We start from the raw sequence: 17,500 nt of genomic DNA, 5'->3' as shown, positions 1-17,500 counted from the left end.
ACCTACAGGCAACTTTTATAGGCACACGTGTGGCTGTGTGGTTAGAAGCTTGCTTCCTAACCACATGATTCTGAGTTCAATTCCACTGTTTGGTACCTAGGGCAAGTATTTTCTACCATAGCCTCGGGCTGAGTGGATTTAGTAGACGAAAACTAAAAGAAATGTGTTGTGAGTGTGCATATATGTGTGTGTGTGTGTGTGTGTGTGTGTGTGTGTTCCGCGCCACTGCTTGACAACTGGTGTTGGTGTATTTGCATCCCTGTAGCTTAGAGGTTTGGCAAAGAGACTCATAGAATAAGTACTAGACTTTAAAAAATAAGTCCTGGGGTTAATTCATTCAACTAAAAACTCTTCAAGGTAGTGCCCCAACATGGCCACCATCAAATGACTGAAACAAGTAAAAGATAAAAGATAGGCACCAGGCCTCAAGTTTAGTGGAAGGGTTATAGTTGATTTAATCACACTCCACCCCAGTATTTGACTGCTATATATTTCATCAATTGCAGAGTTTGACTTAAGCTAGATTTTTAACTCAAAACATAAAGGGGTTAACTTATTACAGCTTGTATTATCTTGTCCACCATTCATTCTGCTAATCAACACCTTCAATGTTTGTTATAATGAAGTTAAATTAAGTACACATTATATGTAACTGGAACACTGCCGCTTATACTTGATAACTCTCTCAAGTAATGAAATAGAAGTTAAACAACAACTACAAAGAGCAGTGTTTCTAATAATAATAATAATATTTTCTATTATAGGCACAAGGCGTGGATTTTTATGGGGAGGTGGCCAATCGATCACATTGACCCCCCCAGTACTTGGCTGGTACTTAATTTATTGACTCTGAAAGGATGAAAGGCAAAGTCGACCTCAGTGGAATTCGAACTCAGAATGTAGTGACAAGGTGAAATACTGCTGAGCATTTTTGTCCAGCGTGCTAACAATTCTGCCAGCTCGCCACCTTGATGATGATGATAATAATAATAATAATAATAATGTTTCAAACTTTGGCTCAAGGTCAGCAGTTTTGGGGGAGAGGGTTAATCGATAACATTGACTCTAGTGCTCCACTGGTACTTATTTTGTTGACCTGTAATGATGAAAGGCAAAGTCAACATCTGGATTTGAACTTGGAACATAAAGGGCTGAAAAAATGCCACTAAGCATATTGTCCAATGTGATAATGATTCTTTCAGTTTGCCACCTTTAATGGATTCAAATTTTGGGATAAGGCCAGTAATTTTAGTGGGGTTAGTTGATTCATCAACTCCATAACTTGACTGGTACTTTTACTCTGGAAAGATAAAAGGCAAAATTGACCTTGGTGAGTTTTCATGAACTGAAAATGTAAAGAGTCAGAAGAAATACTACACAATATTTTTTACCAATACTCTAATGATTCAACTAGCTTGTACCTTAACAACAACAACAGCACTCAGAGGGCGTAAACCTCTGCCAAGGCAACACCAACGTCCTCTCAATGATTAGCCAGAGATGATTTTTAAACTTAGAATATCTGAAATAAACTTAGCTGCTCTCACAAACGAGAATACTAATAATGAACCTGACCACTCTCAAAAATTAAGTAAAAAAAATAGTAAAAATAATCCAGAATCCTTGTCCGGTACCTGATCGATCCCAAAATCTAATCAGTTCATGCCAGTCACGAGGCTAAACATCCCTGAAAGTTTTATCTGAATCCATCCAGCGGTTCTTGAAATATCTTGTCCATGGACAAACAAACAGATGTGACTGAAAACAATACCTTCACGATGGTGGAGGTAATAATATAATAATAATTCTTTCTACTATAGGCATAAGGCCTGAAATTTTTTGGAGTAGGGGAATAGTCGATTGCATCGATCCCAGTGTTTAACTGGTACATATTTTATCACCCTTGAAAGGATGAAAAGCATAGTGGACCCTGGCAGCATTTAAACATGGAACGTAGAGATGGAAGAAACACCATTAAGCATTTTGTCTGGTGTGCTAACAATTCTGCCAGTTTGTTGCCTTGATGATGATGATGATGATGCCGCCGCTGCCAACTATTTTTTAAATCAGGGTTTGTCCCCGTTAACAGGGGTGGCCAGATCTACCTCGCTCTTACAGTAACCGCTCTCACACCATCTTGCCATCTCGCCCAGATTTGGGCATCCCCCCTCCTCAAGCCAACCCTCCCAATCTCTTCCTCCACCTGTTCTTTGGTCGACCTTGCTTTCGCAGTTTATTCACTTTAAACTCAAGCACTCTCCTCAGAACATGGAGATTTCTTGGAAAAGTCTATGGAGACATGGTGACTTCCTTGATGATGATGATGATGATGATGATAATAATAACCCTTTCTACTATAGGCACAAGGCCTGGAATTTGTGGATAGTCAGTTATATTTTATTGAGCTCAAAGGGGTGAAAGGTTAAGTCGACCTTGTCGGAATTTGAACTCAGAATGTAGCAGTAGATGAAATACCACTAAGCATTTTTCCCAGCGTGCTAATGATTCTGCCAGCTCACCACCTTAAATAATAATAATAATAATAATAATAATAATAATAATGGTTTCAAATTTTGCCACACAGGCAGCCATTTTGGGGAGGGGATCAGTCGATTACATCAACCATAGTAATTCTCTGGTACTTAATTTATTGACCCAGAAAGGATGAAAGGCAAAGTTGACTGTGGCAGAATTTGAACTCAGAACGTGGCGATGGGCGAAATACCGATAAGCATTTTGTCCAGTGTGCTAATGATTCTGCCAGCTCGCTGCCTTAAATAATAATAATAATAATAAACTTTTCTACTCTAGGCACAAGGCCAGAAATTTTTAAGGAGGGGACCAGTCAATAAGGCTGACCCCAGTACACAACTGGTACTTAATTTATGACCCCCAAAAGGACGAAAGACAAAGTTGGCCATAGCAGAATTTCAACTCAGAACATAGCGATGGACGAAATGCTTCGCAGCGTGCTAACAATTCTTATTTCTTTATTGCCCCCAAGTGGCTAAACATAGAGGGGACAAACAAGGGATTAAGTCGATTACATCAACCCCAGTGCGTAACTGGTACTAACTTTATCGACCCCGAAAGGATGAAAGGCAAAGTCGACCTCAGCAGAATTTGAACTCAAAATGTAATAGCAGACAAAATACAGCTAAGCATTTCGCCTGGTGTGCTAACGTTTCTGCCAGCTCACCGCCTTAAATAATAATAATTACTTTTTTCTTTTCTTACATTGATAGAGAAGAACATGGAAGGTGAAATGTTTTATGTCTTTAGCTATGATTATGATAATGATGGTTTCAAGATTTGGCACAAGCCCAGCAATTTCAAGGAAAGGGCTAAGTCAGTTACATTGGCCCCAGTGCCCAACGGGTACTTATTTTAATGTAAGTTTGTTTTTGTTTAGTTACAAGTCAGTTCCAATTCAACTATGACCATCTTGTCTTTTTTGCAATTATTCATTATTCAGACATGGAGACTTCTTGGAAAAGACCATGGAGACTTCCTGGAAAAGTCCATGGAGACATGGTGACTTCCTGGAAAAGTCCACAAAGACATGGGAAGATCCATGGAAACTTCCTTGAAAAACCCATGGAGACATGGGGACTTTCTCGAAAAGTCCATGGAGACTTCCTGAAAAAGTCTATGGAAACATGGAAGGAGACTTTGAGTTAAGTTAACTTTTGAGTTTACTTACAATCTCAGGTTATAAACTCTGAGCTCTGGCTATGTTCATATTCTTAATAATACCTTTGAAAGAAAGGTATCAGTACTTTGTTGCCAGACATAGGGTCTTCCAGCAGACACTCTCTTGACCCAGGGCAACACTACATCCTCCAGACACTTGATGTAGGCCTCTGTGTTGAGTCTGAGGTCATGTGGAAAGATGAATGGAGGCATAATGTCACAATCACAAGTGATCACTCCAGACACCATGATGCTGACTGGATATTTGATTTTTATCACTCTTGGTACATGTCTTCAGATTGACACCCAAATACTCTGAAATGTTCATATTGGAGCTTCTGGCTTGAATTCTAAGCAGTACAGCGTGTCCTTTCCAAATTTCTGGCTGAGTGAATTACGGCATGCTGCTGTTTTTCTCACAGATGTTGCTCAACCGACCCTACTATACTGTGTAGTCGATAACAAAATCAAAAACAAACAATGCGCATGCATGAAATCGAAAAATATAAAATGGCAACAATTTACCCATCGCACCCTGTATATATACACATACGAGGGGGTGTCGAAAAGTTCCTGGCTTTAAGGGTATCGTGAAAGGCCTGATTGGAGGCCCAACATTTTAAGTTCTTTTACAGGCCTAGATAAACTGAAGAACTGCTGCAATAAGTGTGTGAATCTAAGAGGGGAATATATTGAATAAAATTATAATTAACTGATCCTCCTGTATTTTCTTTTACCCAAAATCAAGAACTTTTCAGCACCCTCTCATAAATATATACATCCACACAAACACACACACGGTGTCACGCAAGTTTCTTAAACTAAATATAAAACACCTTAACCTTTTTGATACCAACTCATCTGAGACCGCTGCTAGTTCTTTGATGCAAACTTCCTGTTTTAAAGTGATCCAAATTAAAACATTATCAAAATTTGATGTGAATTTATATCCCGATCACCGGATCCATGATGACTAAATTCATCATAATTTTCTGAATCAATTTAAATATATAGGGTAAAGACCACCTTTGGTCAAGAATGACCAAGGGATTGCACCTAGAAAGTTACCCTCTGAGGCACAAGTCCAGGCAAGGTTGCCTATGGAAGATTAGCAGTCACCCATGCAAAGCAGCTTCTTCTCTCCACGCCACCAATGTTATCCAAGGGGGAGACGAAGACCGAGATAGCTTGGCATCATTGATGTAGTAACTCATTTCTACAGAAGAGTGAACTGCAGCAATGTGAAATATAGTGTCTTGCTCAAGAACACAACACACAGCCCAGTCCAGGATTTGAACTCACTACCTCATGGTTGTGAGCCTGACACTAAGCCATCTGCCTTCACAATTAAATAAATGCAGTGCATTTTAGAAATATAGTCCCCTCAGACACAATAAAATCGAACCGGTGTGTTAATTAATTAGGCATTAAAACAGAATGACACAATAAAACAACAAAAGGGTTAATCATACCATTCTAAGAAGATATGTTTAAAAAAATGGAGGAAACAGTTCCTCATTTTTTGGCTGACAAGCAAAAAGAAAGGAAAGATATGCTCCTTTCTGTGTGTCCTTGTTGTTGTTGTTTAACCCTAGGTGAGCTTTGATCCAGTTGATCTATGATCAAAGACATTCCAGTTATGACTGATCCATATCCAGTTAAGTAAAACTGAGGCGATAAAAGCATGTCCTTTATCTCCATGTTCCCCCCCCCCCCCTCACCACACACACAATCTGTTCTTGACAAATGTCTCCTTCACATCCCATCTTCCGCAACACCCTCTCTCTCAAATGTGTTCACCATTCACTGTATTTCCACACCCCTATCTCTCACTCTTCCTCATAAACCTACCTGCATACAATATTTCCCTGTCAAATCTATCCCCTGAAACAAACTCTCCTAACACTTCCTCCCTTTACCTCTTCCCACTCCTTCTCTCCATCTTCTCACTCTTCTTTCACAATCTCACAAACTTACTCACCTTATCCAGTCCCTGGTTCACTTCAATATATGCACCTCTCTGTAACTTGTGTGTACACCCCATCACATCCTCACCATCTTATCTCTTTCCAACTGAGGCAGACATGTATCTTCTCTTCTACAAGACACCTATTTCTGTTCTTCTGTTCTTATTCTAACTTCTCATCACATGGCACAAAGCCACCTTCCTCAATATTACTCCCACTTTGGTTGAAAGGTCTTGTGTCGCTAGTTATTTAGTGACCTTGCTGCTGCAGCTACCAGATCGAAAGCACCCAGTACACTGTAAAGTAGATGGCATTAGGAAGGACACCCAGCCAAAGAAATCATGCCAAACCAGACAGTCAAACTTGGTACAGTCTTCTGACTTGCCAGCTCCTGTCAAAATGTCCAACCCATACCAGCATAGAAGGAGGATGTTAAAAGATGATGATGACACAGAATATCTAAGATTACATTATTCAATATGTCCTTCCTCTTTTAAGCTAGTGAGATGTGATTTGAGGAAGATTTTGCTGTTTTTTGTAGCAGATCTAACCACCGCTTACAGAAGATTTAGTTGTCTATTGTTAAAAATGTATAACTCTCAGTCTATCCTATCCATAAATCGGTAGCACAAGGTGGAATAGCTCATGCCTGTAAACAGTGGCAGCTCTATAGAATTACAATTTGTTGTTAGTCAAAAGGCTGAGAAGAATTGTTTCATTAACTCAGATGCTGTGTATATAGGTCTCTCCTTGCCCATTAGCTTGGACCATGATGGAAGTGATATCAACAGGGCTCACTGCTTTCAGCTCTATTACCATCTGCTTCAGAAAGGATTCTAAAAAGAATTCTGTGTGTGTGTGTGTGTGATGCTGGTAAACACAAAAATTTTGACTATATAGTCTCCTCCTCCTCCTTAGGGTACTTAAAAGCACCCTAGATATTGATGTTCTTTTGAGTTATTGAATAATTTTGACATTATTTTGATTCATAAATGTAAATGTTTTTGATTCTCTCGTTGTTTCAGACTTTAATTCTATAAGTGGCTAATGTTAAACTTTTGATGTGTGCTTGTAGCAATATGTTTGTGTGTATGCAAGAGCATTGTATAATTCATTCATTATTATTATTATTATTATTATTATTGCTATTATTATTTTCTATTATTCTTTCTTACAGCACTCCAGATGTTGATGATAACATTGTTTGGGTAATTAAAATATTTTTGATATATTTTCACTCGCAAGTACAAGCTTTTTGATTTGATTATTAACCCTCCTTCCCTTCCATATACACACAACCATAACTCTAAAAGATATTCTGTTCTAACATTTGTCCCTTTTTACATTTCTATTTTTATTTGCAATAAGTAAGGTACAGTGGTGGTGGGGTTAACTTTGGTGCTGGGTGAATGAACCACAAAGTCATAATTTCAGATCTAACCACAGCCATTGTGTTGCAACCCTGAGCACAGTGCATGATTTAGCTTGCTTTTGTTTTGCCTGACTAAATATTAAAAAAAGGTCTTAATTCGCAGGCGTTACCACAAGGCAGGGTGTCGGCTATCTGTAAAAGCAACTAGTCCAACAACCGAACCATTTTATCTAATTCAAACAAATGTAACTAAATAATAGATATAATACAAATGTTTGGCAAACACCATACATGAGCATCTCATAAACTGTGTCTGTTGAATTGGATTTTGGATTATCATGATGTTTGAATAAGGCATGAATATCACAGCTAGTTTCTCCCAATGGATTACCAATTGGTTACCATTTTGAGTATTTCACTTGTTCAACCAACAAAACTATCTACGTATTGCATTATAGTTGAGTAGATGTGGCTGTGTATTCCTTAGACACTTGAATATCTTAACATAATTATCAGGCATAACCGATGTGATACATCAAGTGAAATAACTGGCCTCTTAAATCATTAGTACAGTCTATGCAACATGCTTTTATGCAGTTTCTGTCTACCTAATTTCATTTGCAAAAATTTGGTAGAATACACTTGCTCCAGAGGTTGTGCTGTGGGGTTGAACCAAGGGACATTTTGATAGTGAAGTAAACTTCTTGACCATGTAATCACACCTACATTTCTACTTGGGCAATTCAACAAACTCAGACTGCATGACCAATGAAGTCCTGTCTTTTGTGTGGCTAAAGAAAACAGGTGTTATTGTTTGTCTCCAAGTCACTTCTGATTGAGCAGATCTATGATCAGATATTCCAGCTGTGACAGTCCTGTTACTTTTCATGTAGAGAGCCATCAAGGGAGTTAAATGTACATTTTTAGACTAAAGAGGCACTATATTGTTGCTCAATTTATTAGAAATAGAAGCGAAATCTTCTTGAAATCATATCTTACTGTCTTAATGTTTCACTTAGTGTTTATTTTTTCACCTCATCCTGTATTGTAACATTTGTGCATGTATCTTCTTAATGGAACTGGATTTAGTAAATTCTTATCAATGATCGATTTCAACCATCTTATCCTTAAGACTGGTAAAGGTAGTTGACAAAAACAGTATTATATTTTTCCTGCAGGGCTTCATAGTTGAAAGATGTTGTTGTTATTATTACTGGATTGATCTAATAGACATGTAGGGAGATAGACCAGCAGAATTGTTAGTGTTTTGTGGTATTTAGTTGCATCTCTTTATGTTCTCAGTTCAAATCTCACTGAGATCAGCTTTGCCTTTTATCCATCTGGGTTTGAGAAGTCCCAGTCAATTACTGAAGAAAATTTCATTGACTATACTCCCCCTCAAAAATAAAATTTGTGGTCTTGTACTTATATTTGAAAATCGTTATTTCTTGGTGAACTTAGGATTGTGGATTGGTAGAATCATTAGAACAGTGGATAAAATGCCTTGCAATTTTTAGTTATAGCTCTTCAAACCGTTCTGAAGTTTCCTTTGCTTATCGTCTTTCTGGGGTCAATAAACTAAAATACCAGTCAAGTACTGGGTTGATGGTATTGGCTATTCCCTCCTCTAAATATGCTACAAACAATTATTATTACTAGAAATGTCTCATTGCTTGTTTAGCTCACCACAGTCCTGTCAAATGAAACTTGTTAATTCTTTACAAATTCTTTTAATACTATTTAGATCTAAAAAAAAAAAACCCTATTTTTTTTCTCTGTCATTTCTAACTAATAATAAATAATATGTATTTAGGGTATAGGTATAGCTGTGTTAAGAAATTTGTTTCCCCAACTACATACTTCCAAGTTCAGTCCGACCACACAGCACATTAGGCAAGTGTCTTCTACTATTCTACTATAGTCCTGAGTTGACCAAAGCCTTACGAATAAATCTAGTATATGGATACTGAAAGAAGCTTGTCATAAATATATATTTGTGTGCACATGGGTGAGTGTGTGTGTTTGTGTTTCCTTGCCATGACATTGCAACATTGCAAGATAATTGTAAATGAGTATCACCATCTTAAAAGTAGTATTGATTGTTTCCAACTTTCTGTGAAAAGCATGTCTGAAAATGGGGAAATAATACCTTGCTTGTTAAAAGATAAGGGTTTGCAAGAGGAAGGGCATCTGGCCATAGAAAATTTGCCTTAACAGATTTCATCTCATTCATGCAAGCAAGGATAAGTTGACATTAAAATTACGATGATACACACACACACACACACACACACACACACACACACACACACACACACACACACACACACACATACACGCATACACATACAGACTGGCATGACTGCATGTTACTGCTTTTCACCATAACTAAGATTTTATTATTAATCTTGTAATAAAATCTTAGTCATGTGACAAAAGACCAAGATACCTGGTGCCTTGCTGTACTCAAGAAGACCCATTCTCCACTGCAGAAGTGTTAAGGCTAGTGAAGAAGATTGTCTTGCGAGAATCCTGTGCTGGTGCCATGTTAAAGCACCCACCACATACACTAAAATGGTTGGCATTAGGAAGGGCATCCAGCCATAGAAACCAAGCCATATCAGACTGGAACCTGGTGCAGCTGTCCAACTTGCCAGCTCTGGTCAAACTGTCCAACCCATGCCAGCATGGATGTTAAAAGGATGATGATGATAATGTGAAATGCAGTAATATAAAACTCAGTGTAATATGTCTATCTTTAATTTTTTAATACTAACTCAAGGTGAATATATTGGGAAATTCTGTCTTCATTTGTGTGTGTGTATGTATAGTTACACACACACACACACACACACACACAAGCATATATACTCACACATACACAAAGTGTACCATCTCCAGGCAAAAGGATGGTTCTTTTCCTTAATGGCATGCCAACTTTGGAGAATTTTTTTATTCTTGAGATTATCTCCCCTTGTTATCTGAAGCTGCTCTTGATTGCCATTTGGTGATTATGATACATCCTCTAGAGACAGAGGTAATTTTAATAAATCAAGAATTTGTTGTATAGTAGTTGATACAGCTACCTTTATTTGTTTATATATGCACATGCACACCACACGGTTTTCTTCCTGACACTTTGAGCAAGTGTCTTTTACTATCAAAGCCTCAAGGAGTGGATTTGGTTGGTGGAAACTGAAAGAAGCTCATTGTGTATATAATATGTATATGTGTGTGTTAGTGTATTCTTTTCTTGACATCACAAATTGATTGTAATTGAATGTCACCATTGTACAAGCAGTGTTGTTTGCTTGCAATCCTCCATACTGTTTGTGTTCAAAGGAATGGGGGAAATACAACTTTACTTGGAGACAGGTGAAAGTTGGCAACAGGAAGAGCATCCAGCCATAGAAAATCTACCTCAGTGAATTTCGTCTGACCTGTGTGAATATGGAAAAGTTGATGTTAAGTTAATGATGATAAGGATGATGCTGATATATGTGTATCTGTATTTATGTTTCCACTACTATTATTGTTGTTTATGCTGTGTCCTTTTCTGTTCTGTATCTTAGTGGTTTGACAAATTTTATTGATAGAATATTTCCTATACTGAAATAAGCACTGAGGTTGATATGATTGGCTAAACCTTTGATGACAGATCCTCAGTCTGACCATAGTCCATTGACTGAAATGAATGAAAGAATAAAAGAATATATATATATATACATTCCATAGCATCTCACTCTGTCTACACACACACACATGCAGCTGCACACACAAACATAAGTATCTGACTAACTATCTTTCACTCTGTCTCTCCCTTTATGTGTACACACATACACATAACACTACATAAATGCACATTTGTGTGTTTGTGTATATATAAATAGGAAACAGTAGAGCAGAGACATCAAAATGTAGCCCTTTTCTTTATCATCACTGGTTTTCTGTCTACTTTTTCCTTGTGACATAGGCTGAATAGTTCTAAAAGAAAGCAGCTTTGTTTGCATCTTGTTCTTGGTCCTGCATCTTTCTTGTATTGAGTGAAGTTTTGATTGAGATGGGCTTTTGTTGTTTGTTTAATGATTTGATACTCTTGCTATTGTCAATCAGAACATTTAAATAGATGAATTAGTAATTTGATAAAGACAATATAGGTGTGGACATGGCTATGTTGTTAAGAACTTCTGTTTTGACTCTTCTACATGGCACCTTGGGCAAGTGTTTTCTACTGTATAATCTCAAGTTGAACAAGAGTGAATGAAATTTGGTTGCCAGAAAATGAAGGTAAACTATCAAAGGAACCTTTCCTATTTTGAGGTGGTAGACTTAATTGCTGCCAAGTTGAAACAGTCACCTGGTCCAAGAGTGTCTTTAGTATTGTTCACTCTGTTGCAAGCATTCAAGTGAGATTTTAAGTCTGAATATGACTTCTTTCTATGAGTCTTGGGGATGAGGGTCTTGCAGAGGGTTAAGGGCACTGCCTTTCCAACTCTGACTCAGCTATAAAAATATATGAATAAATATAAAACACACTAATGCTATCAGCTAACTGCCATCTTAACAAACTAACTTCAAATTCTTTTACATTGCAATGTTCATAGTGAACCACCTACTCTTCAGATGTTCTTGGGTTTGGTGAAAGTAATTATATAGAAAATGCAAAAACTGGTGTCTGAAATATTTTTGATCAAACTTCAGTGAATTGTAATTGTTATTCTTAGATTGGTGGACAGTAGAATTGGTAGATTGCCTGACAAAATACTTTGTGATATTTATTTTCTGTTAATTCTACATTCTAATTTGAAATACTGTTGAGTTTAATTTTGCTTTTCACTCTTTTGAAAGTGATAATATAAAAACCAGTCATATAATGGAGTTGACTCAGTTTACTATACTCTTTTCTCCTGAATGTTGTGGATTTGTGCCTGTGCCATCACTGTTATTATTATTATTGAACTGATAGAACCGTTAGCATGCTGGGCAAAATGTGTAGCAGCATTTCGTCCATCTTAATGTTCTGAATTCAAATTCCGCTGAGGTTGACTTTGCCTTTCTTACTTTTGAGATTGATAAAATAAGTACCAGTTGAGCACTGGGGTCAATGTAATTAATTGACTTAATCCTCCCCTGAGCTTGCTGTCACTGTGCCAAAATTTGAAACCATTATTATTAAGGCGGCAAGCTAGCTGAATCGTTAGCATGCTAGACAAAATACTTAGCAGCATTTCATCAGTCTTTATGTTCAAATTCCGCTGACGCTGACTATTGGCTTTACCATTCATCCTTTTGGGCTTGATAAAATAAGTACCAGTTGAGCACTTAGGTCAGTGTAATTGACAAGCCCCCTCCCCCAAATTTCAAGCCTTGTGCCTATAATAGAAAGGATTATTATTATTATTATTATTATTATTATTAAATCAGTGGATCTGTGGACTGATACAACTAGTGGAACACTGAACTAAATAATTTCAAGTATTTATGTTTTATTATATCTGAGTTCAAATCTTCCCAATTACCACCCTCTCTAGGATCAAGAAAAAAAAAATAGTTAGTGACTATAGGTGGCTGCATAAATCATCTCCTTCCTGAGTTTGTATATATGACTAAGACTGCAAATCATCATCATCATCATTATCATTATCATTAGAAGGTTGATAACAAGGCAGAATCAGTATAATGGAGGGCAAAATACTTTGCAGTATTTTTGGTTTCAAACCCAGTTGGAGACAACTTTTACTTTTCATTCCTCTTGGGAGCTGGGTTGACAAAATAGATATCAGTTATATGTTGGGGTTTGATTCAATCAACTATACACACAAATTTGTGCACTTATGCCAATGTAATAAATTATTATCATTATTATTTATTTATTCTCTTTATTATCACTCTTTCTAATTCGGTGTAAAATAAATTAATTAATTAAAAAAAGACAACAGAATATTAACAAAACATTAATAAAACAAAAAGTAACATTATTTAATTTTTAGCGTGCTGGCTTAATAAAGTTTTATATATATATATATATATATATATATATATATATATATGTGTGTATATATATGTATATATATATATATATATATATATATATATATATATATATATATATGGATAATTTATGTAATATTTATAGATTTTATAGATAACACTCCGCTACATTCACAGCTATTCTGCAGCCTTATTTAAAACTTCAATTTAATCACTTGAAAATGAAAAATAATAAGTGTCTAAGCCACAACAGAAAGGGCATAAACATGTTTATAGTATAAAATTCTAAATACAGTAATATATATTATAATGTAGTATATGTATTTCAAATGCAGCAACCACAGTTGCTAGCAGCACGCTAAAGGTTAATTTTTTTTTTTAAAGCTATATATAAATATATGTATATATTTATATAGCAAATTTACTTTACATTAATGTTCTTTTCCACGTAGAAATTCTTTAATGTTCATCTTGTTTTAGGTTGGAATTCCTTCCTGGTTGGTCGGTCAGGTCAGTGGCTGCTGTTTGATTGGTTGATTTATAAAACAAAGTGGAAAACAACAAAAACAAAAAAAAAAATAACAAAATAACTCTCACCAATGCGGCTCAAGGAATAAAAAAAAAAATACATAAACTATCCAAAAAAAAAAAAAAAAAAGAAAAGCCAAATATTTGTGTGTTTCTTTGCTGATGTCACAAATTTAAAACTTAGAAGAAGATACATACATACATATATATATATATATATATATATATATATATATATATATATAAAATACTCACCAACAAAAACACATACTTTTGCTTGGCCGTCTAGCTGAAATGTTCATCTGATGCAAGTTTTAGTTGGGGGCTACATGTTCTCTCTCTTTTTTCGTCTGCAAAACCTGACATCCAGCTGCACTGTTGTCATGTGCTTCCATCATAGTACCAACTTTGAATAAATATATACTCATGCACAAATATATAGATATTTGTATATATAATATGACACACACACAAACTTAAACAAACTTTTGGGAAGTATTCCTTGAATACATACTCACGCACACACACACACACACACACACACATATATATATATATATATATATATATATATATGCAAACACTTACATACACAAACTTTACCACCATTATTCTTCAGAACTATTCTTTGATTGCTCTTGCTGTTTCTGCTCCCTTGATTCTACAACAGCCCAAGATCACACCCACTTGTTGCTATTTTCCAAACTACCAATTCTATAAGTTTTAAATAAGCAGCCCTAATTCCACATTGTTCACTTATAGTACTTTAATTTTGTCATCACTGAGAAGCCAAATTTAATACAATAATAAATATAATAATAATGATAATTTAAAACACAAACACAAACACACACACATTACTTGGGGTTTGATCTATATATTATTTTTGTCTGGATTTTTGGGGTTTTAAATTTTTGTCTGTGTGTGTTCGATGTAAAAAAAAATTCCATTGATTTATTTTCTGGTTTTGTAGGATACCCCCATCTTGTCCCCTAAACTAACATTTCACAAGAAAAGAAGGCACCTAATATTTTTCTCAGTTTTCTCCCTCTGCCTTTTAGCTCTTTATTTTAAAAAAATAATTCCTTTTTATGATTAGAATGTGAAAGTGTTACTTTTGATATATATATATCAAAACAATCTGTGATAATCTTGTACTGATTGTGTGTGGTATTTTACATATATGTATATAATTTTGAGCATAACCTGTGTGGTTAAGCATCATACATACAAGGATAGATACCTTTCTTACTCTTTCAATGCTAGACAAATTGAAAGCTAAGTATTAATTACTGTCTTAAGGGACCCATAACTTTTCCAAAACATTGAAAGTTTGACTGAATTTGATCATCATATTTTTTCCTTTCTCCCTTTACTCCTATTCCCACATGATGTATTAGAAACAAACAGGAACAAAGTTAACTAATCTCCATGTTATTTCCACGTGTATTTGTATCAGATTCAGGGGTTTTATTTAATCTCCAAATTGAAATGTTAAAATTGATGAAATGTCTAAACATCATGAAAGCAAGGACCCTCCTGAATGCGGAGTTGCCAGTTAAGAGCACTAACTTGCTACTGAGAACCTTGAACATTGAAAGAAGTGGTCTTTGAATATCTGGTGAGAAAGGATGCATTCCGTTGAAAAATTGCCAGTTTTGCCATCGATACTATCTCATTCGATAGAAAAACTGCCAGTTCTCTCAGCAGCAATGCCGTTCCAGGCAGATGGAAATACTCTTGCAAATGTCCCCAAATCTCCTGGCATTGAGTCTTTTCTTTTTGAAAACCAAGAATTTAACAATCCTAATAATAATGATAATATCAGCAGCAGCAACAACAATAATAACAACAACAACAGTGATAATATTAACAACAACAATGGAAAAGTAGAACAGTCTACTATTTTAAATGAAACCACTACCAACAGTTGTGGTGAAAATGACCAAAGTAACATTAAAGATAATGATGACAACAACAACAACAGTAGCAACAACAGCAACAGAAGTAGTAGTAGCAATGGTTCTGGAATGTTCGAGTGTAAATTCTGTTTGAAGCATTTCTCTCATTCTGGTCACTTCAATGAACATCTTCGAACACATACTGGTGTTAAACCATACCAGTGTAAATTTTGTCCCAAGACATTTTCACAAAGTGGTCATTTAACAATTCACTTGAGAACTCACACTGGAGAGAGGCCATTTGTATGTAGTTACTGTCAAAAATCGTTTTCCCAGTCAGGCACGCTTTCATCTCATCTACGAATTCACACCGAAGAGAAGCCATATGAATGCCCTTACTGTCTCAAACTGTTCTCACGAACCAGTTACTTAATAACACATCTACGAGTCCACACTGAAGAGAAGCCATTTGAATGCAAGTTCTGTCAAAAAAGATTTTCTCAAAGCGGGCATTTGAATGGTCATTTGAAGATTCATACTGGAGAGAAACCTTACACTTGTGATTTCTGCCAAAAGTCCTTCTCATTATCAGGCAACTTGACGAAGCACTTGAGAATTCACACTGGAGAACGTCCGTATGAATGTGACTTCTGCCAAAAGTCTTTCTCTCAGTCAAACTCACTAGTTGTTCATCTTCGTATACACACTGGAGAGAAACCATTTGAATGTCAATATTGTTTGAAAACTTTCTCTCGTGCTAACTATCTCTCCACTCACATGACTGTTCACACTCGAGAGAAACATTATGAGTGTACTCATTGCAAGAAAACATTTGCCCAGGCCAGTCATTTAAAAGAACATATAAAAGTGCACACTGGAGAGAGACCATACACATGTTCAGTGTGCAAGAAAACATTTGCACAATCTGGGAACTTGACAAAACACATGAGAGTTCATTCTGGTGAGAGGCCGTACCAATGTCCTTACTGTCCCGAGGATCGCAAAAAATGTTTTTCCCAGTCTTATAGCTTGACCACTCACTTAAGGCAACAGCATGGAGCTGTAGTTGACATCAATGTTGATGTAATTGGGCCTCTGGCAAACAAATGCAATGCTTCTGATAGAAATGGATGCAGTAGCCACACTATTGTTGCTGGTAGCTGCACACCAGCAAATACAACTAGGATGTTTAAGTGCAATTTCTGTGGCAAAGAATTTCTCCGTTCTAGTCAGCTCTGGACACATGTAAAAGCTCATTCAATGACAGACCAGCCAGTGAATCCACTCAGTAAGACGACAACCAATACTGAGTCAACCACCACTGAAAGTGTTGTGAGCCACAATAACAGCGGACTGCTGTTTCCAACTTCTTTGTCTCTTTTGTCACCATCTCCTTCACTGGGTGGTACTGAGTTCAGTTCTGCTCTCATGACAATGTCTGACATGATGGCAAGCCCCTTTGGAGGGTTAGCTTCCAGCATGGGCAGTTCGTCTAATACTGAACCAACGTCAGGAGGTGGAGAAGGTAGCCGGGAAGATATTGAAGCTGCACTTGATTCAATTGAGAAAGATTGCAGTAAAACGAAAAGTGAGAAACCATATTCCAAGGAGAAGTTGATGGCTGTGATGGAATTAACTCCGACTGAAAAACCACTAGATACCAATTTAGATACAGAACTCTTAACTCCAGCACCACTTAACCTCGGTTAAAACATCTAGGTTTAGTATTTTTTTTTTTTTTTTTTTTGTAAATTTAGACCAGGTGTCAATTACTTACATTATGCGTGTAATAATTGAAGCTTAGATATATGTGGTACCAATTTGGAAATGGCTTGGGTAAAGGAGAGAAGAAAGAAAGGAAAAACAAAATATAATAACATATTGACTCATCAAATCACACTGATTATTTTCTTTATTAACAAGGTAGTCTGGAGGGTGTTCACTCTCTATATAATTGATACTGTTTACAAAATGGTACTTCATAAATTGGAATATCCTTTTTTTTGTTCCTCCTAACACTAATCTTTGTATCTTTTGAACTCACAAAC

General features: G+C 36.2%; 1 protein-coding gene across 5 annotated transcripts in view; it reads left to right on the top strand.

The window, feature by feature from the left end:
- Nucleotides 1–17,500, top strand: part of LOC106868714 (uncharacterized) — a 64,154-nt gene that overhangs the window by 23,075 nt on the left and 23,579 nt on the right. The window contains exons 2-3 of one of the 5 annotated variants that reach the window (XR_016241990.1): nucleotides 6,838–6,868; nucleotides 13,504–13,651. The gene's annotated coding sequence lies outside the window, so the exon portion shown is untranslated. Of the gene's footprint in view, nucleotides 1–3,245; nucleotides 3,393–3,475; nucleotides 3,677–6,837; nucleotides 6,869–13,503; nucleotides 13,652–14,956; nucleotides 17,172–17,500 lie in introns of those variants that run through there. The other 4 variants (XM_089352758.1, XM_052968250.2, XM_014914101.3 and 1 more) reach the window with 4 other exon arrangements.

This window comes from Octopus bimaculoides, chromosome 5, assembly GCF_046866305.1.
Source record: "Octopus bimaculoides isolate indiv1 chromosome 5, ASM4686630v1, whole genome shotgun sequence".
In the NCBI taxonomy this organism is placed as follows: domain Eukaryota; kingdom Metazoa; phylum Mollusca; class Cephalopoda; order Octopoda; family Octopodidae; genus Octopus; species Octopus bimaculoides.
This window is presented reverse-complemented; position numbering and strand designations above follow the sequence as displayed.